At 36.7% G+C, this 23,697-nt stretch overlaps 38 non-coding genes across 38 annotated transcripts; all 38 read right to left on the minus strand.

Annotated features, from left to right (window-relative positions):
• Positions 1-65: 65 nt before the first annotated feature.
• On the minus strand, positions 66-207 carry LOC132465342 (U4 spliceosomal RNA). The gene has a single exon (XR_009527572.1). It is a non-coding gene; the product is annotated as a U4 spliceosomal RNA (small nuclear RNA).
• A 476-nt stretch (positions 208-683) lies between these two features.
• LOC132465343 (U4 spliceosomal RNA) lies at positions 684-825 on the minus strand. Its single transcript, XR_009527573.1, has one exon. It is a non-coding gene; the product is annotated as a U4 spliceosomal RNA (small nuclear RNA).
• A 476-nt stretch (positions 826-1,301) lies between these two features.
• Positions 1,302-1,443, minus strand: LOC132465344 (U4 spliceosomal RNA). The gene has a single exon (XR_009527574.1). It is a non-coding gene; the product is annotated as a U4 spliceosomal RNA (small nuclear RNA).
• Positions 1,444-1,918: 475 nt separating this feature from the next.
• Positions 1,919-2,060, minus strand: LOC132465345 (U4 spliceosomal RNA). Its single transcript, XR_009527575.1, has one exon. It is a non-coding gene; the product is annotated as a U4 spliceosomal RNA (small nuclear RNA).
• A 476-nt stretch (positions 2,061-2,536) lies between these two features.
• LOC132465346 (U4 spliceosomal RNA) lies at positions 2,537-2,678 on the minus strand. Its single transcript, XR_009527576.1, has one exon. It is a non-coding gene; the product is annotated as a U4 spliceosomal RNA (small nuclear RNA).
• A 476-nt stretch (positions 2,679-3,154) lies between these two features.
• On the minus strand, positions 3,155-3,296 carry LOC132465347 (U4 spliceosomal RNA). Its single transcript, XR_009527577.1, has one exon. It is a non-coding gene; the product is annotated as a U4 spliceosomal RNA (small nuclear RNA).
• A 476-nt stretch (positions 3,297-3,772) lies between these two features.
• On the minus strand, positions 3,773-3,914 carry LOC132465348 (U4 spliceosomal RNA). Its single transcript, XR_009527578.1, has one exon. It is a non-coding gene; the product is annotated as a U4 spliceosomal RNA (small nuclear RNA).
• A 476-nt stretch (positions 3,915-4,390) lies between these two features.
• On the minus strand, positions 4,391-4,532 carry LOC132465349 (U4 spliceosomal RNA). The gene has a single exon (XR_009527579.1). It is a non-coding gene; the product is annotated as a U4 spliceosomal RNA (small nuclear RNA).
• Positions 4,533-5,019: 487 nt separating this feature from the next.
• On the minus strand, positions 5,020-5,161 carry LOC132465350 (U4 spliceosomal RNA). Its single transcript, XR_009527580.1, has one exon. It is a non-coding gene; the product is annotated as a U4 spliceosomal RNA (small nuclear RNA).
• Positions 5,162-5,637: 476 nt separating this feature from the next.
• LOC132465352 (U4 spliceosomal RNA) lies at positions 5,638-5,779 on the minus strand. Its single transcript, XR_009527581.1, has one exon. It is a non-coding gene; the product is annotated as a U4 spliceosomal RNA (small nuclear RNA).
• Positions 5,780-6,255: 476 nt separating this feature from the next.
• Positions 6,256-6,397, minus strand: LOC132465273 (U4 spliceosomal RNA). The gene has a single exon (XR_009527507.1). It is a non-coding gene; the product is annotated as a U4 spliceosomal RNA (small nuclear RNA).
• A 487-nt stretch (positions 6,398-6,884) lies between these two features.
• Positions 6,885-7,026, minus strand: LOC132465353 (U4 spliceosomal RNA). The gene has a single exon (XR_009527582.1). It is a non-coding gene; the product is annotated as a U4 spliceosomal RNA (small nuclear RNA).
• Positions 7,027-7,502: 476 nt separating this feature from the next.
• LOC132465287 (U4 spliceosomal RNA) lies at positions 7,503-7,644 on the minus strand. The gene has a single exon (XR_009527521.1). It is a non-coding gene; the product is annotated as a U4 spliceosomal RNA (small nuclear RNA).
• Positions 7,645-8,131: 487 nt separating this feature from the next.
• LOC132465354 (U4 spliceosomal RNA) lies at positions 8,132-8,273 on the minus strand. Its single transcript, XR_009527583.1, has one exon. It is a non-coding gene; the product is annotated as a U4 spliceosomal RNA (small nuclear RNA).
• A 476-nt stretch (positions 8,274-8,749) lies between these two features.
• On the minus strand, positions 8,750-8,891 carry LOC132465274 (U4 spliceosomal RNA). Its single transcript, XR_009527508.1, has one exon. It is a non-coding gene; the product is annotated as a U4 spliceosomal RNA (small nuclear RNA).
• A 487-nt stretch (positions 8,892-9,378) lies between these two features.
• Positions 9,379-9,520, minus strand: LOC132465275 (U4 spliceosomal RNA). The gene has a single exon (XR_009527509.1). It is a non-coding gene; the product is annotated as a U4 spliceosomal RNA (small nuclear RNA).
• A 487-nt stretch (positions 9,521-10,007) lies between these two features.
• On the minus strand, positions 10,008-10,149 carry LOC132465355 (U4 spliceosomal RNA). The gene has a single exon (XR_009527584.1). It is a non-coding gene; the product is annotated as a U4 spliceosomal RNA (small nuclear RNA).
• Positions 10,150-10,636: 487 nt separating this feature from the next.
• On the minus strand, positions 10,637-10,778 carry LOC132465356 (U4 spliceosomal RNA). Its single transcript, XR_009527585.1, has one exon. It is a non-coding gene; the product is annotated as a U4 spliceosomal RNA (small nuclear RNA).
• A 487-nt stretch (positions 10,779-11,265) lies between these two features.
• Positions 11,266-11,407, minus strand: LOC132465286 (U4 spliceosomal RNA). The gene has a single exon (XR_009527520.1). It is a non-coding gene; the product is annotated as a U4 spliceosomal RNA (small nuclear RNA).
• A 476-nt stretch (positions 11,408-11,883) lies between these two features.
• LOC132465289 (U4 spliceosomal RNA) lies at positions 11,884-12,025 on the minus strand. The gene has a single exon (XR_009527523.1). It is a non-coding gene; the product is annotated as a U4 spliceosomal RNA (small nuclear RNA).
• Positions 12,026-12,512: 487 nt separating this feature from the next.
• Positions 12,513-12,654, minus strand: LOC132465251 (U4 spliceosomal RNA). The gene has a single exon (XR_009527488.1). It is a non-coding gene; the product is annotated as a U4 spliceosomal RNA (small nuclear RNA).
• A 476-nt stretch (positions 12,655-13,130) lies between these two features.
• LOC132465276 (U4 spliceosomal RNA) lies at positions 13,131-13,272 on the minus strand. Its single transcript, XR_009527510.1, has one exon. It is a non-coding gene; the product is annotated as a U4 spliceosomal RNA (small nuclear RNA).
• A 487-nt stretch (positions 13,273-13,759) lies between these two features.
• On the minus strand, positions 13,760-13,901 carry LOC132465252 (U4 spliceosomal RNA). Its single transcript, XR_009527489.1, has one exon. It is a non-coding gene; the product is annotated as a U4 spliceosomal RNA (small nuclear RNA).
• Positions 13,902-14,377: 476 nt separating this feature from the next.
• Positions 14,378-14,519, minus strand: LOC132465291 (U4 spliceosomal RNA). Its single transcript, XR_009527525.1, has one exon. It is a non-coding gene; the product is annotated as a U4 spliceosomal RNA (small nuclear RNA).
• A 489-nt stretch (positions 14,520-15,008) lies between these two features.
• Positions 15,009-15,150, minus strand: LOC132465253 (U4 spliceosomal RNA). The gene has a single exon (XR_009527490.1). It is a non-coding gene; the product is annotated as a U4 spliceosomal RNA (small nuclear RNA).
• Positions 15,151-15,637: 487 nt separating this feature from the next.
• Positions 15,638-15,779, minus strand: LOC132465282 (U4 spliceosomal RNA). The gene has a single exon (XR_009527516.1). It is a non-coding gene; the product is annotated as a U4 spliceosomal RNA (small nuclear RNA).
• Positions 15,780-16,255: 476 nt separating this feature from the next.
• Positions 16,256-16,397, minus strand: LOC132465277 (U4 spliceosomal RNA). The gene has a single exon (XR_009527511.1). It is a non-coding gene; the product is annotated as a U4 spliceosomal RNA (small nuclear RNA).
• Positions 16,398-16,884: 487 nt separating this feature from the next.
• LOC132465254 (U4 spliceosomal RNA) lies at positions 16,885-17,026 on the minus strand. The gene has a single exon (XR_009527491.1). It is a non-coding gene; the product is annotated as a U4 spliceosomal RNA (small nuclear RNA).
• A 485-nt stretch (positions 17,027-17,511) lies between these two features.
• Positions 17,512-17,653, minus strand: LOC132465256 (U4 spliceosomal RNA). The gene has a single exon (XR_009527492.1). It is a non-coding gene; the product is annotated as a U4 spliceosomal RNA (small nuclear RNA).
• Positions 17,654-18,140: 487 nt separating this feature from the next.
• LOC132465258 (U4 spliceosomal RNA) lies at positions 18,141-18,282 on the minus strand. Its single transcript, XR_009527493.1, has one exon. It is a non-coding gene; the product is annotated as a U4 spliceosomal RNA (small nuclear RNA).
• A 476-nt stretch (positions 18,283-18,758) lies between these two features.
• Positions 18,759-18,900, minus strand: LOC132465278 (U4 spliceosomal RNA). The gene has a single exon (XR_009527512.1). It is a non-coding gene; the product is annotated as a U4 spliceosomal RNA (small nuclear RNA).
• Positions 18,901-19,387: 487 nt separating this feature from the next.
• On the minus strand, positions 19,388-19,529 carry LOC132465259 (U4 spliceosomal RNA). Its single transcript, XR_009527494.1, has one exon. It is a non-coding gene; the product is annotated as a U4 spliceosomal RNA (small nuclear RNA).
• A 487-nt stretch (positions 19,530-20,016) lies between these two features.
• Positions 20,017-20,158, minus strand: LOC132465283 (U4 spliceosomal RNA). Its single transcript, XR_009527517.1, has one exon. It is a non-coding gene; the product is annotated as a U4 spliceosomal RNA (small nuclear RNA).
• Positions 20,159-20,634: 476 nt separating this feature from the next.
• Positions 20,635-20,776, minus strand: LOC132465279 (U4 spliceosomal RNA). The gene has a single exon (XR_009527513.1). It is a non-coding gene; the product is annotated as a U4 spliceosomal RNA (small nuclear RNA).
• A 487-nt stretch (positions 20,777-21,263) lies between these two features.
• LOC132465260 (U4 spliceosomal RNA) lies at positions 21,264-21,405 on the minus strand. The gene has a single exon (XR_009527495.1). It is a non-coding gene; the product is annotated as a U4 spliceosomal RNA (small nuclear RNA).
• A 487-nt stretch (positions 21,406-21,892) lies between these two features.
• On the minus strand, positions 21,893-22,034 carry LOC132465290 (U4 spliceosomal RNA). Its single transcript, XR_009527524.1, has one exon. It is a non-coding gene; the product is annotated as a U4 spliceosomal RNA (small nuclear RNA).
• Positions 22,035-22,521: 487 nt separating this feature from the next.
• Positions 22,522-22,663, minus strand: LOC132465284 (U4 spliceosomal RNA). Its single transcript, XR_009527518.1, has one exon. It is a non-coding gene; the product is annotated as a U4 spliceosomal RNA (small nuclear RNA).
• A 476-nt stretch (positions 22,664-23,139) lies between these two features.
• On the minus strand, positions 23,140-23,281 carry LOC132465280 (U4 spliceosomal RNA). The gene has a single exon (XR_009527514.1). It is a non-coding gene; the product is annotated as a U4 spliceosomal RNA (small nuclear RNA).
• Between the last annotated feature and the right edge of the window lie 416 nt (positions 23,282-23,697).

Consider the following 23,697-nt stretch of genomic DNA (forward strand, 5'->3'; position numbering starts at 1 on the left):
GCTCAGTAAACAAGCACCAATTACTGTAAAAATTGAAGGATAATTTATTTTGAACATATTATCAGTCTCCTTAGAAACTGTCAAAAATTGCCATCGCCGACTATATTGCAAGTCGTCTTTGGCGGGGTATTGGGTAAAGTTTTCAACTAGCAATAATCGCGCCTCAGTTAGACCTCATAGGCTACGATACTGCCGCTGCGCAAAGATAACGATAGAAAGATTGACAGAGTTTGTTTGTTTTTCACTACAACCTCTTACACAAGGGTATATTATGCCCACGTTTCTGAACATTTGATCATCAGCACTAGTTTAGGTTAGTACAGCACATCATGTAGCAGTTTTTAAGTCATATTGTTTCACATTTGTTAAATATGTCAACATTTGTTGAATGAAACCAACTTGATACAACCTGGGATCTACACTGTAGATTCTACATTGCATTGTGGGACGAAATCACAACATGAAGTGAGTAGACTAGCGCCCATGTCAATAGCATGGAAAACACTCGCTTACTTAATAAAACCTTGGTGTTATTACTGATACTTTACGCAAGCAGTGCCTGTAATATAGTGGTCAAGTAGGTCAAACAGACATATAATTTGAAATTAGGAATAATACGCTCAGTAAACAAGCACCAATTACTGTAAAAATTGAAGGATAATTTATTTTGAACATATTATCAGTCTCCTTAGAAACTGTCAAAAATTGCCATCGCCGACTATATTGCAAGTCGTCTTTGGCGGGGTATTGGGTAAAGTTTTCAACTAGCAATAATCGCGCCTCAGTTAGACCTCATAGGCTACGATACTGCCGCTGCGCAAAGATAACAATAGAAATATTGACAGAGTTTGTTTGTTTTTCACTACAACCTCTTACACAAGGGTATATTATGCCCACGTTTCTGAACATTTGATCATCAGCACTAGTTTAGGTTAGTACAGCACATCATGTAGCAGTTTTTAAGTCATATTGTTTCACATTTGTTAAATATGTCAACATTTGTTGAATGAAACAAACTTGATACAACCTGGGATCTACACTGTAGATTCTACATTGCATTGTGGGACGAAATCACAACATGAAGTGAGTAGACTAGCGCCCATGTCATTAGCATGGAAAACACTCGCTTACTCAATAAAACCTTGGTGTTATTACGGATACTTTACGCAAGCAGTGCCTGTAATATAGTGGTCAAGTAGGTCAAACAGACAGATAATTTGAAATTAGGAATAATACGCTCAGTAATCAAACACCACTTGCTGTACAAATTGAAGAACATTATATTTTGAACATATTATCAGTCTCCTTAGAAACTGTCAAAAATTGCCATCGCCGACTATATTGCAAGTCGTCTTTGGCGGGGTATTGGGTAAAGTTTTCAACTAGCAATAATCGCGCCTCAGTTAGACCTCATAGGCTACGATACTGCCGCTGCGCAAAGATAAGGATAGAAAGATTGACAGAGTTTGTTTGTTTTTCACTACAACCTCTTACACAAGGGTATATTATGCCCACGTTTCTGAACATTTGATCATCAGCACTAGTTTAGGTTAGTACAGCACATCATGTAGCATTTTTTAAGTCATATTGTTTCACATTTGTTAAATATGTCAACATTTGTTGAATGAAACAAACTTCATACAACCTGGGATCTACACTGTAGATTCTACATTGCATTGTGGGACGAAATCACAACATGAAGTGAGTAGACTAGCGCCCATGTCATTAGCATGGAAAACACTCGCTTACTCAATAAAACCTTGGTGTTAATACGGATACTTTACGCAAGCAGTGCCTGTAATATAGTGGTCAAGTAGGTCAAACAGACAGATAATTTGAAATTAGGATTATACGCTCAGTAATCAAACACCACTTTCTGTACAAATTGAAGGACAATTTATTTTGAACATATTATCAGTCTCCTTAGAAACTGTCAAAAATTGCCATCGCCGACTATATTGCAAGTCGTCTTTGGCGGGGTATTGGGTAAAGTTTTCAACTAGCAATAATCGCGCCTCAGTTAGACCTCATAGGCTACGATACTGCCGCTGCGCAAAGATAAAGATAGAAAGATTGACAGAGTTTGTTTGTTTTTCACTACAACCTCTTACACAAGGGTATATTATGCCCACGTTTCTGAACATTTGATCATCAGCACTAGTTTAGGTTAGTACAGCACATCATGTAGCATTTTTTAAGTCATATTGTTTCACATTTGTTAAATATGTCAACATTTGTTGAATGAAACAAACTTGATACAACCTGGGATCTACACTGTAGATTCTACATTGCATTGTGGGACGAAATCACAACATGAAGTGAGTAGACTAGCGCCCATGTCAATAGCATGGAAAACACTCGCTTACTTAATAAAACCTTGGTGTTATTACTGATACTTTACGCAAGCAGTGCCTGTAATATAGTGGTCAAGTAGGTCAAACAGACATATAATTTGAAATTAGGAATAATACGCTCAGTAAACAAGCACCAATTACTGTAAAAATTGAAGGATAATTTATTTTGAACATATTATCAGTCTCCTTAGAAACTGTCAAAAATTGCCATCGCCGACTATATTGCAAGTCGTCTTTGGCGGGGTATTGGGTAAAGTTTTCAACTAGCAATAATCGCGCCTCAGTTAGACCTCATAGGCTACGATACTGCCGCTGCGCAAAGATAACGATAGAAAGATTGACAGAGTTTGTTTGTTTTTCACTACAACCTCTTACACAAGGGTATATTATGCCCACGTTTCTGAACATTTGATCATCAGCACTAGTTTAGGTTAGTACAGCACATCATGTAGCAGTTTTTAAGTCATATTGTTTCACATTTGTTAAATATGTCAACATTTGTTGAATGAAACAAACTTGATACAACCTGGGATCTACACTGTAGATTCTACATTGCATTGTGGGACGAAATCACAACATGAAGTGAGTAGACTAGCGCCCATGTCAATAGCATGGAAAACACTCGCTTACTTAATAAAACCTTGGTGTTATTACTGATACTTTACGCAAGCAGTGCCTGTAATATAGTGGTCAAGTAGGTCAAACAGACAGATAATTTGAAATTAGGAATAATACGCTCAGTAAACAAGCACCAATTACTGTAAAAATTGAAGGATAATTTATTTTGAACATATTATCAGTCTCCTTAGAAACTGTCAAAAATTGCCATCGCCGACTATATTGCAAGTCGTCTTTGGCGGGGTATTGGGTAAAGTTTTCAACTAGCAATAATCGCGCCTCAGTTAGACCTCATAGGCTACGATACTGCCGCTGCGCAAAGATAACGATAGAAAGATTGACAGAGTTTGTTTGTTTTTCACTACAACCTCTTACACAAGGGTATATTATGCCCACGTTTCTGAACATTTGATCATCAGCACTAGTTTAGGTTAGTACAGCACATCATGTAGCAGTTTTTAAGTCATATTGTTTCACATTTGTTAAATATGTCAACATTTGTTGAATGAAACAAACTTGATACAACCTGGGATCTACACTGTAGATTCTACATTGCATTGTGGGACGAAATCACAACATGAAGTGAGTAGACTAGCGCCCATGTCAATAGCATGGAAAACACTCGCTTACTTAATAAAACCTTGGTGTTATTACTGATACTTTACGCAAGCAGTGCCTGTAATATAGTGGTCAAGTAGGTCAAACAGACAGATAATTTGAAATTAGGAATAATACGCTCAGTAAACAAGCACCAATTACTGTAAAAATTGAAGGATAATTTATTTTGAACATATTATCAGTCTCCTTAGAAACTGTCAAAAATTGCCATCGCCGACTATATTGCAAGTCGTCTTTGGCGGGGTATTGGGTAAAGTTTTCAACTAGCAATAATCGCGCCTCAGTTAGACCTCATAGGCTACGATACTGCCGCTGCGCAAAGATAACGATAGAAAGATTGACAGAGTTTGTTTGTTTTTCACTACAACCTCTTACACAAGGGTATATTATGCCCACGTTTCTGAACATTTGATCATCAGCACTAGTTTAGGTTAGTACAGCACATCATGTAGCAGTTTTTAAGTCATATTGTTTCACATTTGTTAAATATGTCAACATTTGTTGAATGAAACAAACTTGATACAACCTGGGATCTACACTGTAGATTCTACATTGCATTGTGGGACGAAATCACAACATGAAGTGAGTAGACTAGCGCCCATGTCAATAGCATGGAAAACACTCGCTTACTTAATAAAACCTTGGTGTTATTACTGATACTTTACGCAAGCAGTGCCTGTAATATAGTGGTCAAGTAGGTCAAACAGACAGATAATTTGAAATTAGGAATAATACGCTCAGTAAACAAGCACCAATTACTGTAAAAATTGAAGGATAATTTATTTTGAACATATTATCAGTCTCCTTAGAAACTGTCAAAAATTGCCATCGCCGACTATATTGCAAGTCGTCTTTGGCGGGGTATTGGGTAAAGTTTTCAACTAGCAATAATCGCGCCTCAGTTAGACCTCATAGGCTACGATACTGCCGCTGCGCAAAGATAACAATAGAAATATTGACAGAGTTTGTTTGTTTTTCACTACAACCTCTTACACAAGGGTATATTATGCCCACGTTTCTGAACATTTGATCATCAGCACTAGTTTAGGTTAGTACAGCACATCATGTAGCAGTTTTTAAGTCATATTGTTTCACATTTGTTAAATATGTCAACATTTGTTGAATGAAACAAACTTGAAACAGACTTGATACAACCTGGGATCTACACTGTAGATTCTACATTGCATTGTGGGACGAAATCACAACATGAAGTGAGTAGACTAGCGCCCATGTCATTAGCATGGAAAACAGTCGCTTACTTAATAAAACCTTGGTGTTATTACTGATACTTTACGCAAGCAGTGCCTGTAATATAGTGGTCAAGTAGGTCAAACAGACATATAATTTGAAATTAGGAATAATACGCTCAGTAAACAAACACCAATTGCTGTAAAAATTGAAGGACAATTTATTTTGAACATATTATCAGTCTCCTTAGAAACTGTCAAAAATTGCCATCGCCGACTATATTGCAAGTCGTCTTTGGCGGGGTATTGGGTAAAGTTTTCAACTAGCAATAATCGCGCCTCAGTTAGACCTCATAGGCTACGATACTGCCGCTGCGCAAAGATAACAATAGAAATATTGACAGAGTTTGTTTGTTTTTCACTACAACCTCTTACACAAGGGTATATTATGCCCACGTTTCTGAACATTTGATCATCAGCACTAGTTTAGGTTAGTACAGCACATCATGTAGCAGTTTTTAAGTCATATTGTTTCACATTTGTTAAATATGTCAACATTTGTTGAATGAAACAAACTTGATACAACCTGGGATCTACACTGTAGATTCTACATTGCATTGTGGGACGAAATCACAACATGTAGTGAGTAGACTAGCGCCCATGTCAATAGCATGGAAAACACTCGCTTACTTAATAAAACCTTGGTGTTATTACTGATACTTTACGCAAACAGTGCCTGTAATATAGTGGTCAAGTAGGTCAAACAGACAGATAATTTGAAATTAGGAATAATACGCTCAGTAATCAAACACCCATTGCTGTACAAATTGAAGGATAATTTATTTTGAACATATTATCAGTCTCCTTAGAAACTGTCAAAAATTGCCATCGCCGACTATATTGCAAGTCGTCTTTGGCGGGGTATTGGGTAAAGTTTTCAACTAGCAATAATCGCGCCTCAGTTAGACCTCATAGGCTACGATACTGCCGCTGCGCAAAGATAACGATAGAGATATTGACAGAGTTTGTTTGTTTTTCACTACATGCTCTTACACAAGGGTATATTATGCCCACGTTTCTGAACATTTGATCATCAGCACTAGTTTAGGTTAGTAGAGCACATCATGTAGCAGTTTTTAAGTCATATTGTTTCACATTTGTTAAATATGTCAACATTTGTTGAATGAAACAAACTTGATACAACCTGGGATCTACACTGTAGATTCTACATTGCATTGTGGGACGAAATCACAACATGAAGTGAGTAGACTAGCGCCCATGTCATTAGCATGGAAAACACTCGCTTACTCAATAAAACCTTGGTGTTATTACGGATACTTTACGCAAGCAGTGCCTGTAATATAGTGGTCAAGTAGGTCAAACAGACAGATAATTTGAAATTAGGAATAATACGCTCAGTAATCAAACACCAATTGCTGTACAAATTGAACGACAATTTATTTTGAACATATTATCAGTCTCCTTAGAAACTGTCAAAAATTGCCATCGCCGACTATATTGCAAGTCGTCTTTGGCGGGGTATTGGGTAAAGTTTTCAACTAGCAATAATCACGCCTCAGTTAGACCTCATAGGCTACGATACTGCCGCTGCGCAAAGATATCGATAGAAAGATTGACAGATTTTGATTGTTTTTCACTACAACCTCTTACACAAGGGTATATTATGCCCACGTTTCTGAACATTTGATCATCAGCACTAGTTTAGGTTAGTACAGCACATCATGTAGCATTTTTTAAGTCATATTGTTTCACATTTGTTAAATATGTCAACATTTGTTGAATGAAACAAACTTGAAACAAACTTGATACAACCTGGGATCTACACTGTAGATTCTACATTGCATTGTGGGACGAAATCACAACATGAAGTGAGTAGACTAGCGCCCATGTCAATAGCATGGAAAACACTCGCTTACTTAATAAAACCTTGGTGTTATTACTGATACTTTACGCAAGCAGTGCCTGTAATATAGTGGTCAAGTAGGTCAAACAGACATATAATTTGAAATTAGGAATAATACGCTCAGTAAACAAACACCAATTACTGTAAAAATTGAAGGATAATTTATTTTGAACATATTATCAGTCTCCTTAGAAACTGTCAAAAATTGCCATCGCCGACTATATTGCAAGTCGTCTTTGGCGGGGTATTGGGTAAAGTTTTCAACTAGCAATAATCGCGCCTCAGTTAGACCTCATAGGCTACGATACTGCCGCTGCGCAAAGATAACAATAGAAATATTGACAGAGTTTGTTTGTTTTTCACTACAACCTCTTACACAAGGGTATATTATGCCCACGTTTCTGAACATTTGATAATCAGCACTAGTTTAGGTTAGTACAGCACATCATGTAGCAGTTTTTAAGTCATATTGTTTCACATTTGTTAAATATGTCAACATTTGTTGAATGAAACAAACTTGATACAACCTGGGATCTACACTGTAGATTCTACATTGCATTGTGGGACGAAATCACAACATGAAGTGAGTAGACTAGCGCCCATGTCATTAGCATGGAAAACACTCGCTTACTCAATAAAACCTTGGTGTTATTACGGATACTTTACGCAAGCAGTGCCTGTAATATAGTGGTCAAGTAGGTCAAACAGACAGATAATTTGAAATTAGGAATAATACGCTCAGTAATCAAACACCAATTGCTGTACAAATTGAAGGACAATTTATTTTGAACATATTATCAGTCTCCTTAGAAACTGTCAAAAATTGCCATCACCGACTATATTGCAAGTCGTCTTTGGCGGGGTATTGGGTAAAGTTTTCAACTAGCAATAATCACGCCTCAGTTAGACCTCATAGGCTACGATACTGCCGCTGCGCAAAGATATCGATAGAAAGATTGACAGATTTTGATTGTTTTTCACTACAACCTCTTACACAAGGGTATATTATGCCCACGTTTCTGAACATTTGATCATCAGCACTAGTTTAGGTTAGTACAGCACATCATGTAGCATTTTTTAAGTCATATTGTTTCACATTTGTTAAATATGTCAACATTTGTTGAATGAAACAAACTTGAAACAAACTTGATACAACCTGGGATCTACACTGTAGATTCTACATTGCATTGTGGGACGAAATCACAACATGAAGTGAGTAGACTAGCGCCCATGTCATTAGCATGGAAAAGACTTGCTTACTTAATAAAACCTTGGTGTTATTACTGATACTTTACGCAAGCAGTGCCTGTAATATAGTGGTCAAGTAGGTTAAACAGACATATCATTTGAAATTAGGAATAATACGCTCAGTAAACAAACACCAATTGCTGTAAAAATTGAAGGATAATTTATTTTGAACATATTATCAGTCTCCTTAGAAACTGTCAAAAATTGCCATCGCCGACTATATTGCAAGTCGTCTTTGGCGGGGTATTGGGTAAAGTTTTCAACTAGCAATAATCGCGCCTCAGTTAGACCTCATAGGCTACGATACTGCCGCTGCGCAAAGATAACAATAGAAATATTGACAGAGTTTGTTTGTTTTTCACTACAACCTCTTACACAAGGGTATATTATGCCCACGTTTCTGAACATTTGATAATCAGCACTAGTTTAGGTTAGTACAGCACATCATGTAGCAGTTTTTAAGTCATATTGTTTCACATTTGTTAAATATGTCAACATTTGTTGAATGAAACAAACTTGATACAACCTGGGATCTACACTGTAGATTCTACATTGCATTGTGGGACGAAATCACAACATGAAGTGAGTAGACTAGCGCCCATGTCATTAGCATGGAAAACACTCGCTTACTCAATAAAACCTTGGTGTTATTATGGATACTTTACGCAAGCAGTGCCTGTAATATAGTGGTCAAATAGGTCAAACAGACAGATAATTTGAAATTAGGAATAATACGCTCAGTAATCAAACACCAATTACTGTACAAATTGAAGGACAATTTATTTTGAACATATTATCAGTCTCCTTAGAAACTGTCAAAAATTGCCATCGCCGACTATATTGCAAGTCGTCTTTGGCGGGGTATTGGGTAAAGTTTTCAACTAGCAATAATCACGCCTCAGTTAGACCTCATAGGCTACGATACTGCCGCTGCGCAAAGATATCGATAGAAAGATTGACAGATTTTGATTGTTTTTCACTACAACCTCTTACACAAGGGTATATTATGCCCACGTTTCTGAACATTTTATCATCAGCACTAGTTTAGGTTAGTACAGCACATCATGTAGCATTTTTTAAGTCATATTGTTTCACATTTGTTAAATATGTCAACATTTGTTGAATGAAACAAACTTGAAACAGACTTGATACAACCTGGGATCTACACTGTAGATTCTACATTGCATTGTGGGACGAAATCACAACATGAAGTGAGTAGACTAGCGCCCATGTCATTAGCATGGAAAACACTCGCTTACTCAATAAAACCTTGGTGTTATTATGGATACTTTACGCAAGCAGTGCCTGTAATATAGTGGTCAAATAGGTCAAACAGACAGATAATTTGAAATTAGGAATAATACGCTCAGTAATCAAACACCAATTACTGTACAAATTGAAGGACAATTTATTTTGAACATATTATCAGTCTCCTTAGAAACTGTCAAAAATTGCCATCGCCGACTATATTGCAAGTCGTCTTTGGCGGGGTATTGGGTAAAGTTTTCAACTAGCAATAATCACGCCTCAGTTAGACCTCATAGGCTACGATACTGCCGCTGCGCAAAGATATCGATAGAAAGATTGACAGATTTTGATTGTTTTTCACTACAACCTCTTACACAAGGGTATATTATGCCCACGTTTCTGAACATTTTATCATCAGCACTAGTTTAGGTTAGTACAGCACATCATGTAGCATTTTTTAAGTCATATTGTTTCACATTTGTTAAATATGTCAACATTTGTTGAATGAAACAAACTTGAAACAGACTTGATACAACCTGGGATCTACACTGTAGATTCTACATTGCATTGTGGGACGAAATCACAACATGAAGTGAGTAGACTAGCGCCCATGTCATTAGCATGGAAAACAGTCGCTTACTTAATAAAACCTTGGTGTTATTACTGATACTTTACGCAAGCAGTGCCTGTAATATAGTGGTCAAGTAGGTCAAACAGACATATAATTTGAAATTAGGAATAATACGCTCAGTAAACAAACACCAATTGCTGTAAAAATTGAAGGACAATTTATTTTGAACATATTATCAGTCTCCTTAGAAACTGTCAAAAATTGCCATCGCCGACTATATTGCAAGTCGTCTTTGGCGGGGTATTGGGTAAAGTTTTCAACTAGCAATAATCGCGCCTCAGTTAGACCTCATAGGCTACGATACTGCCGCTGCGCAAAGATAACAATAGAAATATTGACAGAGTTTGTTTGTTTTTCACTACAACCTCTTACACAAGGGTATATTATGCCCACGTTTCTGAACATTTTATCATCAGCACTAGTTTAGGTTAGTACAGCACATCATGTAGCATTTTTTAAGTCATATTGTTTCACATTTGTTAAATATGTCAACATTTGTTGAATGAAACAAACTTGAAACAGACTTGATACAACCTGGGATCTACACTGTAGATTCTACATTGCATTGTGGGACGAAATCACAACATGAAGTGAGTAGACTAGCGCCCATGTCATTAGCATGGAAAACAGTCGCTTACTTAATAAAACCTTGGTGTTATTACTGATACTTTACGCAAGCAGTGCCTGTAATATAGTGGTCAAGTAGGTCAAACAGACATATAATTTGAAATTAGGAATAATACGCTCAGTAAACAAACACCAATTGCTGTAAAAATTGAAGGACAATTTATTTTGAACATATTATCAGTCTCCTTAGAAACTGTCAAAAATTGCCATCGCCGACTATATTGCAAGTCGTCTTTGGCGGGGTATTGGGTAAAGTTTTCAACTAGCAATAATCGCGCCTCAGTTAGACCTCATAGGCTACGATACTGCCGCTGCGCAAAGATAACAATAGAAATATTGACAGAGTTTGTTTGTTTTTCACTACAACCTCTTACACAAGGGTATATTATGCCCACGTTTCTGAACATTTGATCATCAGCACTAGTTTAGGTTAGTACAGCACATCATGTAGCATTTTTTAAGTCATATTGTTTCACATTTGTTAAATATGTCAACATTTGTTGAATGAAACAAACTTGAAACAGACTTGATACAACCTGGGATCTACACTGTAGATTCTACATTGCATTGTGGGATGAAATCACAACATGAAGTGAGTAGACTAGCGCCCATGTCATTAGCATGGAAAACAGTCGCTTACTTAATAAAACCTTGGTGTTATTACTGATACTTTACGCAAGCAGTGCCTGTAATATAGTGGTCAAGTAGGTCAAACAGACATATAATTTGAAATTAGGAATAATACGCTCAGTAAACAAACACCAATTGCTGTAAAAATTGAAGGACAATTTATTTTGAACATATTATCAGTCTCCTTAGAAACTGTCAAAAATTGCCATCGCCGACTATATTGCAAGTCGTCTTTGGCGGGGTATTGGGTAAAGTTTTCAACTAGCAATAATCGCGCCTCAGTTAGACCTCATAGGCTACGATACTGCCGCTGCGCAAAGAAAACAATAGAAATATTGACAGAGTTTGTTTGTTTTTCACTACAACCTCTTACACAAGGGTATATTATGCCCACGTTTCTGAACATTTGATCATCAGCACTAGTTTAGGTTAGTACAGCACATCATGTAGCAGTTTTTAAGTCATATTGTTTCACATTTGTTAAATATGTCAACATTTGTTGAATGAAACAAACTTGATACAACCTGGGATCTACACTGTAGATTCTACATTGCATTGTGGGACGAAATCACAACATGAAGTGAGTAGACTAGCGCCCATGTCATTAGCATGGAAAACACTCGCTTACTCAATAAAACCTTGGTGTTATTACGGATACTTTACGCAAGCAGTGCCTGTAATATAGTGGTCAAGTAGGTCAAACAGACAGATAATTTGAAATTAGGAATAATACGCTCAGTAATCAAACACCAATTGCTGTACAAATTGAAGGACAATTTATTTTGAACATATTATCAGTCTCCTTAGAAACTGTCAAAAATTGCCATCACCGACTACATTGCAAGTCGTCTTTGGCGGGGTATTGGGTAAAGTTTTCAACTAGCAATAATCACGCCTCAGTTAGACCTCATAGGCTACGATACTGCCGCTGCGCAAAGATATCGATAGAAAGATTGACAGATTTTGATTGTTTTTCACTACAACCTCTTACACAAGGGTATATTATGCCCACGTTTCTGAACATTTGATCATCAGCACTAGTTTAGGTTAGTACAGCACATCATGTAGCATTTTTTAAGTCATATTGTTTCACATTTGTTAAATATGTCAACATTTGTTGAATGAAACAAACTTGAAACAAACTTGATACAACCTGGGATCTACACTGTAGATTCTACATTGCATTGTGGGACGAAATCACAACATGAAGTGAGTAGACTAGCGCCCATGTCATTAGCATGGAAAAGACTCGCTTACTTAATAAAACCTTGGTGTTATTACTGATACTTTACGCAAGCAGTGCCTGTAATATAGTGGTCAAGTAGGTTAAACAGACATATCATTTGAAATTAGGAATAATACGCTCAGTAAACAAACACCAATTGCTGTAAAAATTGAAGGATAATTTATTTTGAACATATTATCAGTCTCCTTAGAAACTGTCAAAAATTGCCATCGCCGACTATATTGCAAGTCGTCTTTGGCGGGGTATTGGGTAAAGTTTTCAACTAGCAATAATCGCGCCTCAGTTAGACCTCATAGGCTACGATACTGCCGCTGCGCAAAGATAACAATAGAAATATTGACAGAGTTTGTTTGTTTTTCACTACAACCTCTTACACAAGGGTATATTATGCCCACGTTTCTGAACATTTGATAATCAGCACTAGTTTAGGTTAGTACAGCACATCATGTAGCAGTTTTTAAGTCATATTGTTTCACATTTGTTAAATATGTCAACATTTGTTGAATGAAACAAACTTGATACAACCTGGGATCTACACTGTAGATTCTACATTGCATTGTGGGACGAAATCACAACATGAAGTGAGTAGACTAGCGCCCATGTCATTAGCATGGAAAACACTCGCTTACTCAATAAAACCTTGGTGTTATTATGGATACTTTACGCAAGCAGTGCCTGTAATATAGTGGTCAAATAGGTCAAACAGACAGATAATTTGAAATTAGGAATAATACGCTCAGTAATCAAACACCAATTGCTGTACAAATTGAAGGACAATTTATTTTGAACATATTATCAGTCTCCTTAGAAACTGTCAAAAATTGCCATCGCCGACTATATTGCAAGTCGTCTTTGGCGGGGTATTGGGTAAAGTTTTCAACTAGCAATAATCACGCCTCAGTTAGACCTCATAGGCTACGATACTGCCGCTGCGCAAAGATATCGATAGAAAGATTGACAGATTTTGATTGTTTTTCACTACAACCTCTTACACAAGGGTATATTATGCCCACGTTTCTGAACATTTGATCATCAGCACTAGTTTAGGTTAGTACAGCACATCATGTAGCATTTTTTAAGTCATATTGTTTCACATTTGTTAAATATGTCAACATTTGTTGAATGAAACAAACTTGAAACAAACTTGATACAACCTGGGATCTACACTGTAGATTCTACATTGCATTGTGGGACGAAATCACAACATGAAGTGAGTAGACTAGCGCCCATGTCATTAGCATGGAAAAGACTCGCTTACTTAATAAAACCTTGGTGTTATTACTGATACTTTACGCAAGCAGTGCCTGTAATATAGTGGTCAAGTAGGTTAAACAGACATATCATTTGAAATTAGGAATAATACGCTCAGTAAACAAACACCAATTGCTGTAAAAATTGAAGGATAATTTATTTTGAACATATTATCAGTCTCCTTAGAAACTGTCAAAAATTGCCATCGCCGACTATATTGCAAGTCGTCTTTGGCGGGGTATTGGGTAAAGTTTTCAACTAGCAATAATCGCGCCTCAGTTAGACCTCATAGGCTACGATACTGCCGCTGCGCAAAGATAACAATAGAAATATTGACAGAGTTTGTTTGTTTTTCACTACAACCTCTTACACAAGGGTATATTATGCCCACGTTTCTGAACATTTGATAATCAGCACTAGTTTAGGTTAGTACAGCACATCATGTAGCAGTTTTTAAGTCATATTGTTTCACATTTGTTAAATATGTCAACATTTGTTGAATGAAACAAACTTGATACAACCTGGGATCTACACTGTAGATTCTACATTGCATTGTGGGACGAAATCACAACATGAAGTGAGTAGACTAGCGCCCATGTCATTAGCATGGAAAACACTCGCTTACTCAATAAAACCTTGGTGTTATTATGGATACTTTACGCAAGCAGTGCCTGTAATATAGTGGTCAAATAGGTCAAACAGACAGATAATTTGAAATTAGGAATAATACGCTCAGTAATCAAACACCAATTGCTGTACAAATTGAAGGACAATTTATTTTGAACATATTATCAGTCTCCTTAGAAACTGTCAAAAATTGCCATCGCCGACTATATTGCAAGTTGTCTTTGGCGGGGTATTGGGTAAAGTTTTCAACTAGCAATAATCACGCCTCAGTTAGACCTCATAGGCTACGATACTGCCGCTGCGCAAAGATATCGATAGAAAGATTGACAGATTTTGATTGTTTTTCACTACAACCTCTTACACAAGGGTATATTATGCCCACGTTTCTGAACATTTTATCATCAGCACTAGTTTAGGTTAGTACAGCACATCATGTAGCATTTTTTAAGTCATATTGTTTCACATTTGTTAAATATGTCAACATTTGTTGAAAGAAAAACAAACTTGAAACAGACTTGATACAACCTGGGATCTACACTGTAGATTCTACATTGCATTGTGGGACGAAATCACAACATGAAGTGAGTAGACTAGCGCCCATGTCATTAGCATGGAAAACAGTCGCTTACTTAATAAAACCTTGGTGTTATTACTGATACTTTACGCAAGCAGTGCCTGTAATATAGTGGTCAAGTAGGTCAAACAGACATATAATTTGAAATTAGGAATAATACGCTCAGTAAACAAACACCAATTGCTGTAAAAATTGAAGGACAATTTATTTTGAACATATTATCAGTCTCCTTAGAAACTGTCAAAAATTGCCATCGCCGACTATATTGCAAGTCGTCTTTGGCGGGGTATTGGGTAAAGTTTTCAACTAGCAATAATCGCGCCTCAGTTAGACCTCATAGGCTACGATACTGCCGCTGCGCAAAGATAACAATAGAAATATTGACAGAGTTTGTTTGTTTTTCACTACAACCTCTTACACAAGGGTATATTATGCCCACGTTTCTGAACATTTTATCATCAGCACTAGTTTAGGTTAGTACAGCACATCATGTAGCATTTTTTAAGTCATATTGTTTCACATTTGTTAAATATGTCAACATTTGTTGAATGAAACAAACTTGAAACAGACTTGATACAACCTGGGATCTACACTGTAGATTCTACATTGCATTGTGGGACGAAATCACAACATGAAGTGAGTAGACTAGCGCCCATGTCATTAGCATGGAAAACAGTCGCTTACTTAATAAAACCTTGGTGTTATTACTGATACTTTACGCAAGCAGTGCCTGTAATATAGTGGTCAAGTAGGTCAAACAGACATATAATTTGAAAATAGGAATAATACGCTCAGTAATCAAACACCAATTGCTGTACAAATTGAAGGATAATTTATTTTGAACATATTATCAGTCTCCTTAGAAACTGTCAAAAATTGCCATCGCCGACTATATTGCAAGTCGTCTTTGGCGGGGTATTGGGTAAAGTTTTCAACAAGCAATAATCGCGCCTCAGTTAGACCTCATAGGCTACGATACTGCCGCTGCGCAAAGATAACAATAGAAATATTGACAGAGTTTGTTTGTTTTTCACTACAACCTCTTACACAAGGGTATATTATGCCCACGTTTCTGAACATTTGATCATCAGCACTAGTTTAGGTTAGTACAGCACATCATGTAGCAGTTTTTAAGTCATATTGTTTCACATTTGTTAAATATGTCAACATTTGTTGAATGAAACGAACTTGATACAACCTGGGATCTACACTGTAGATTCTACATTGCATTGTGGGACGAAATCACAACATGAAGTGAGTAGACTAGCGCCCATGTCATTAGCATGGAAAACACTCGCTTACTCAATAAAACCTTGGTGTTATTATGGATACTTTACGCAAGCAGTGCCTGTAATATAGTGGTCAAATAGGTCAAACAGACAGATAATTTGAAATTAGGAATAATACGCTCAGTAATCAAACACCAATTGCTGTACAAATTGAAGGACAATTTATTTTGAACATATTATCAGTCTCCTTAGAAACTGTCAAAAATTGCCATCGCCGACTATATTGCAAGTCGTCTTTGGCGGGGTATTGGGTAAAGTTTTCAACTAGCAATAATCACGCCTCAGTTAGACCTCATAGGCTACGATACTGCCGCTGCGCAAAGATATCGATAGAAAGATTGACAGATTTTGATTGTTTTTCACTACAACCTCTTACACAAGGGTATATTATGCCCACGTTTCTGAACATTTTATCATCAGCACTAGTTTAGGTTAGTACAGCACATCATGTAGCATTTTTTAAGTCATATTGTTTCACATTTGTTAAATATGTCAACATTTGTTGAATGAAACAAACTTGAAACAGACTTGATACAACCTGGGATCTACACTGTAGATTCTACATTGCATTGTGGGACGAAATCACAACATGAAGTGAGTAGACTAGCGCCCATGTCATTAGCATGGAAAACAGTCGCTTACTTAATAAAACCTTGGTGTTATTACTGATACTTTACGCAAGCAGTGCCTGTAATATAGTGGTCAAGTAGGTCAAACAGACATATAATTTGAAATTAGGAATAATACGCTCAGTAAACAAACACCAATTGCTGTAAAAATTGAAGGATAATTTATTTTGAACATATTATCAGTCTCCTTAGAAACTGTCAAAAATTGCCATCGCCGACTATATTGCAAGTCGTCTTTGGCGGGGTATTGGGTAAAGTTTTCAACTAGCAATAATCGCGCCTCAGTTAGACCTCATAGGCTACGATACTGCCGCTGCGCAAAGATAACAATAGAAATATTGACAGTTTGTTTGTTTTTCACTACAACCTCTTACACAAGGGTATATTATGCCCACGTTTCTGAACATTTTATCATCAGCACTAGTTTAGGTTAGTACAGCACATCATGTAGCATTTTTTAAGTCATATTGTTTCACATTTGTTAAATATGTCAACATTTGTTGAATGAAACAAACTTGAAACAGACTTGATACAACCTGGGATCTACACTGTAGATTCTACATTGCATTGTGGGACGAAATCACAACATGAAGTGAGTAGACTAGCGCCCATGTCATTAGCATGGAAAACAGTCGCTTACTTAATAAAACCTTGGTGTTATTACTGATACTTTACGCAAGCAGTGCCTGTAATATAGTGGTCAAGTAGGTCAAACAGACATATAATTTGAAATTAGGAATAATACGCTCAGTAAACAAACACCAATTGCTGTAAAAATTGAAGGACAATTTATTTTGAACATATTATCAGTCTCCTTAGAAACTGTCAAAAATTGCCATCGCCGACTATATTGCAAGTCGTCTTTGGCGGGGTATTGGGTAAAGTTTTCAACTAGCAATAATCGCGCCTCAGTTAGACCTCATAGGCTACGATACTGCCGCTGCGCAAAGATAACAATAGAAATATTGACAGAGTTTGTTTGTTTTTCACTACAACCTCTTACACAAGGGTATATTATGCCCACGTTTCTGAACATTTGATCATCAGCACTAGTTTAGGTTAGTACAGCACATCATGTAGCATTTTTTAAGTCATATTGTTTCACATTTGTTAAATATGTCAACATTTGTTGAATGAAACAAACTTGAAACAGACTTGATACAACCTGGGATCTACACTGTAGATTCTACATTGCATTGTGGGACGAAATCACAACATGAAGTGAGTAGACTAGCGCCCATGTCATTAGCATGGAAAACAGTCGCTTACTTAATAAAACCTTGGTGTTATTACTGATACTTTACGCAAGCAGTGCCTGTAATATAGTGGTCAAGTAGGTCAAACAGACATATAATTTGAAATTAGGAATAATACGCTCAGTAAACAAACACCAATTGCTGTAAAAATTGAAGGACAATTTATTTTGAACATATTATCAGTCTCCTTAGAAACTGTCAAAAATTGCCATCGCCGACTATATTGCAAGTCGTCTTTGGCGGGGTATTGGGTAAAGTTTTCAACTAGCAATAATCGCGCCTCAGTTAGACCTCATAGGCTACGATACTGCCGCTGCGCAAAGATAACAATAGAAATATTGACAGAGTTTGTTTGTTTTTCACTACAACCTCTTACACAAGGGTATATTATGCCCACGTTTCTGAACATTTGATCATCAGCACTAGTTTAGGTTAGTACAGCACATCATGTAGCAGTTTTTAAGTCATATTGTTTCACATTTGTTAAATATGTCAACATTTGTTGAATGAAACAAACTTGATACAACCTGGGATCTACACTGTAGATTCTACATTGCATTGTGGGACGAAATCACAACATGAAGTGAGTAGACTAGCGCCCATGTCATTAGCATGGAAAACACTCGCTTACTCAATAAAACCTTGGTGTTATTATGGATACTTTACGCAAGCAGTGCCTGTAATATAGTGGTCAAATAGGTCAAACAGACAGATAATTTGAAATTAGGAATAATACGCTCAGTAATCAAACACCAATTGCTGTACAAATTGAAGGACAATTTATTTTGAACATATTATCAGTCTCCTTAGAAACTGTCAAAAATTGCCATCGCCGACTATATTGCAAGTCGTCTTTGGCGGGGTATTGGGTAAAGTTTTCAACTAGCAATAATCACGCCTCAGTTAGACCTCATAGGCTACGATACTGCCGCTGCGCAAAGATATCGATAGAAAGATTGACAGATTTTGATTGTTTTTCACTACAACCTCTTACACAAGGGTATATTATGCCCACGTTTCTGAACATTTTATCATCAGCACTAGTTTAGGTTAGTACAGCACATCATGTAGCATTTTTTAAGTCATATTGTTTCACATTTGTTAAATATGTCAACATTTGTTGAATGAAACAAACTTGAAACAGACTTGATACAACCTGGGATCTACACTGTAGATTCTACATTGCATTGTGGGACGAAATCACAACATGAAGTGAGTAGACTAGCGCCCATGTCATTAGCATGGAAAACAGTCGCTTACTTAATAAAACCTTGGTGTTATTACTGATACTTTACGCAAGCAGTGCCTGTAATATAGTGGTCAAGTAGGTCAAACAGACATATAATTTGAAATTAGGAATAATACGCTCAGTAAACAAACACCAATTGCTGTAAAAATTGAAGGACAATTTATTTTGAACATATTATCAGTCTCCTTAGAAACTGTCAAAAATTGCCATCGCCGACTATATTGCAAGTCGTCTTTGGCGGGGTATTGGGTAAAGTTTTCAACTAGCAATAATCGCGCCTCAGTTAGACCTCATAGGCTACGATACTGCCGCTGCGCAAAGATAACAATAGAAATATTGACAGAGTTTGTTTGTTTTTCACTACAACCTCTTACACAAGGGTATATTATGCCCACGTTTCTGAACATTTGATCATCAGCACTAGTTTAGGTTAGTACAGCACATCATGTAGCAGTTTTTAAGTCATATTGTTTCACATTTGTTAAATATGTCAACATTTGTTGAATGAAACAAACTTGAAACAGACTTGATACAACCTGGGATCTACACTGTAGATTCTACATTGCATTGTGGGACGAAATCACAACATGAAGTGAGTAGACTAGCGCCCATGTCATTAGCATGGAAAACAGTCGCTTACTTAATAAAACCTTGGTGTTATTACTGATACTTTACGCAAGCAGTGCCTGTAATATAGTGGTCAAGTAGGTCAAACAGACATATAATTTGAAAATAGGAATAATACGCTCAGTAATCAAACACCAATTGCTGTACAAATTGAAGGATAATTTATTTTGAACATATTATCAGTCTCCTTAGAAACTGTCAAAAATTGCCATCGCCGACTATATTGCAAGTCGTCTTTGGCGGGGTATTGGGTAAAGTTTTCAACAAGCAATAATCGCGCCTCAGTTAGACCTCATAGGCTACGATACTGCCGCTGCGCAAAGATAACAATAGAAATATTGACAGAGTTTGTTTGTTTTTCACTACAACCTCTTACACAAGGGTATATTATGCCCACGTTTCTGAACATTTGATCATCAGCACTAGTTTAGGTTAGTACAGCACATCATGTAGCAGTTTTTAAGTCATATTGTTTCACATTTGTTAAATATGTCAACATTTGTTGAATGAAACGAACTTGATACAACCTGGGATCTACACTGTAGATTCTACATTGCATTGTGGGACGAAATCACAACATGAAGTGAGTAGACTAGCGCCCATGTCATTTGCATGGAAAACACTCGCTTACTCAATAAAACCTTGGTGTTATTATGGATACTTTACGCAAGCAGTGCCTGTAATATAGTGGTCAAATAGGTCAAACAGACAGATAATTTGAAATTAGGAATAATACGCTCAGTAATCAAACACCAATTGCTGTACAAATTGAAGGACAATTTATTTTGAACATATTATCAGTCTCCTTAGAAACTGTCAAAAATTGCCATCGCCGACTATATTGCAAGTCGTCTTTGGCGGGGTATTGGGTAAAGTTTTCAACTAGCAATAATCACGCCTCAGTTAGACCTCATAGGCTACGATACTGCCGCTGCGCAAAGATATCGATAGAAAGATTGACAGATTTTGATTGTTTTTCACTACAACCTCTTACACAAGGGTATATTATGCCCACGTTTCTGAACATTTTATCATCAGCACTAGTTTAGGTTAGTACAGCACATCATGTAGCATTTTTTAAGTCATATTGTTTCACATTTGTTAAATATGTCAACATTTGTTGAATGAAACAAACTTGAAACAGACTTGATACAACCTGGGATCTACACTGTAGATTCTACATTGCATTGTGGGACGAAATCACAACATGAAGTGAGTAGACTAGCGCCCATGTCATTAGCATGGAAAACAGTCGCTTACTTAATAAAACCTTGGTGTTATTACTGATACTTTACGCAAGCAGTGCCTGTAATATAGTGGTCAAGTAGGTCAAACAGACATATAATTTGAAATTAGGAATAATACGCTCAGTAAACAAACACCAATTGCTGTAAAAATTGAAGGACAATTTATTTTGAACATATTATCAGTCTCCTTAGAAACTGTCAAAAATTGCCATCGCCGACTATATTGCAAGTCGTCTTTGGCGGGGTATTGGGTAAAGTTTTCAACTAGCAATAATCGCGCCTCAGTTAGACCTCATAGGCTACGATACTGCCGCTGCGCAAAGATAACAATAGAAATATTGACAGAGTTTGTTTGTTTTTCACTACAACCTCTTACACAAGGGTATATTATGCCCACGTTTCTGAACATTTTATCATCAGCACTAGTTTAGGTTAGTACAGCACATCATGTAGCATTTTTTAAGTCATATTGTTTCACATTTGTTAAATATGTCAACATTTGTTGAATGAAACAAACTTGAAACAGACTTGATACAACCTGGGATCTACACTGTAGATTCTACATTGCATTGTGGGACGAAATCACAACATGAAGTGAGTAGACTAGCGCCCATGTCATTAGCATGGAAAACAGTCGCTTACTTAATAAAACCTTGGTGTTATTACTGATACTTTACGCAAGCAGTGCCTGTAATATAGTGGTCAAGTAGGTCAAACAGACATATAATTTGAAATTAGGAATAATACGCTCAGTAAACAAACACCAATTGCTGTAAAAATTGAAGGACAATTTATTTTGAACATATTATCAGTCTCCTTAGAAACTGTCAAAAATTGCCATCGCCGACTATATTGCAAGTCGTCTTTGGCGGGGTATTGGGTAAAGTTTTCAACTAGCAATAATAGCGCCTCAGTTAGACCTCATAGGCTACGATACTGCCGCTGCGCAAAGATAACAATAGAAATATTGACAGAGTTTGTTTGTTTTTCACTACAACCTCTTACACAAGGGTATATTATGCCCACGTTTCTGAACATTTGATCATCAGCACTAGTTTAGGTTAGTACAGCACATCATGTAGCAGTTTTTAAGTCATATTGTTTCACATTTGTTAAATATGTCAACATTTGTTGAATGAAACAAACTTGAAACAGACTTGATACAACCTGGGATCTACACTGTAGATTCTACATTGCATTGTGGGACGAAATCACAACATGAAGTGAGTAGACTAGCGCCCATGTCATTAGCATGGAAAACAGTCGCTTACTTAATAAAACCTTGGTGTTATTACTGATACTTTACGCAAGCAGTGCCTGTAATATAGTGGTCAAGTAGGTCAAACAGACATATAATTTGAAAATAGGAATAATACGCTCAGTAATCAAACACCAATTGCTGTACAAATTGAAGGATAATTTATTTTGAACATATTATCAGTCTCCTTAGAAACTGTCAAAAATTGCCATCGCCGACTATATTGCAAGTCGTCTTTGGCGGGGTATTGGGTAAAGTTTTCAACAAGCAATAATCGCGCCTCAGTTAGACCTCATAGGCTACGATACTGCCGCTGCGCAAAGATAACAATAGAAATATTGACAGAGTTTGTTTGTTTTTCACTACAACCTCTTACACAAGGGTATATTATGCCCACGTTTCTGAACATTTGATCATCAGCACTAGTTTAGGTTAGTACAGCACATCATGTAGCAGTTTTTAAGTCATATTGTTTCACATTTGTTAAATATGTCAACATTTGTTGAATGAAACGAACTTGATACAACCTGGGATCTACACTGTAGATTCTACATTGCATTGTGGGACGAAATCACAACATGAAGTGAGTAGACTAGCGCCCATGTCATTAGCATGGAAAACACTCGCTTACTCAATAAAACCTTGGTGTTATTATGGATACTTTACGCAAGCAGTGCCTGTAATATAGTGGTCAAATAGGTCAAACAGACAGATAATTTGAAATTAGGAATAATACGCTCAGTAATCAAACACCAATTGCTGTACAAATTGAAGGACAATTTATTTTGAACATATTATCAGTCTCCTTAGAAACTGTCAAAAATTGCCATCGCCGACTATATTGCAAGTCGTCTTTGGCGGGGTATTGGGTAAAGTTTTCAACTAGCAATAATCACGCCTCAGTTAGACCTCATAGGCTACGATACTGCCGCTGCGCAAAGATATCGATAGAAAGATTGACAGATTTTGATTGTTTTTCACTACAACCTCTTACACAAGGGTATATTATGCCCACGTTTCTGAACATTTTATCATCAGCACTAGTTTAGGTTAGTACAGCACATCATGTAGCATTTTTTAAGTCATATTGTTTCACATTTGTTAAATATGTCAACATTTGTTGAATGAAACAAACTTGAAACAGACTTGATACAACCTGGGATCTACACTGTAGATTCTACATTGCATTGTGGGACGAAATCACAACATGAAGTGAGTAGACTAGCGCCCATGTCATTAGCATGGAAAACAGTCGCTTACTTAATAAAACCTTGGTGTTATTACTGATACTTTACGCAAGCAGTGCCTGTAATATAGTGGTCAAGTAGGTCAAACAGACATATAATTTGAAATTAGGAA

This window comes from Gadus macrocephalus, chromosome 9 (genome assembly GCF_031168955.1).
Source record: "Gadus macrocephalus chromosome 9, ASM3116895v1".
NCBI classification, from domain to species: Eukaryota; Metazoa; Chordata; class Actinopteri; order Gadiformes; family Gadidae; genus Gadus; species Gadus macrocephalus.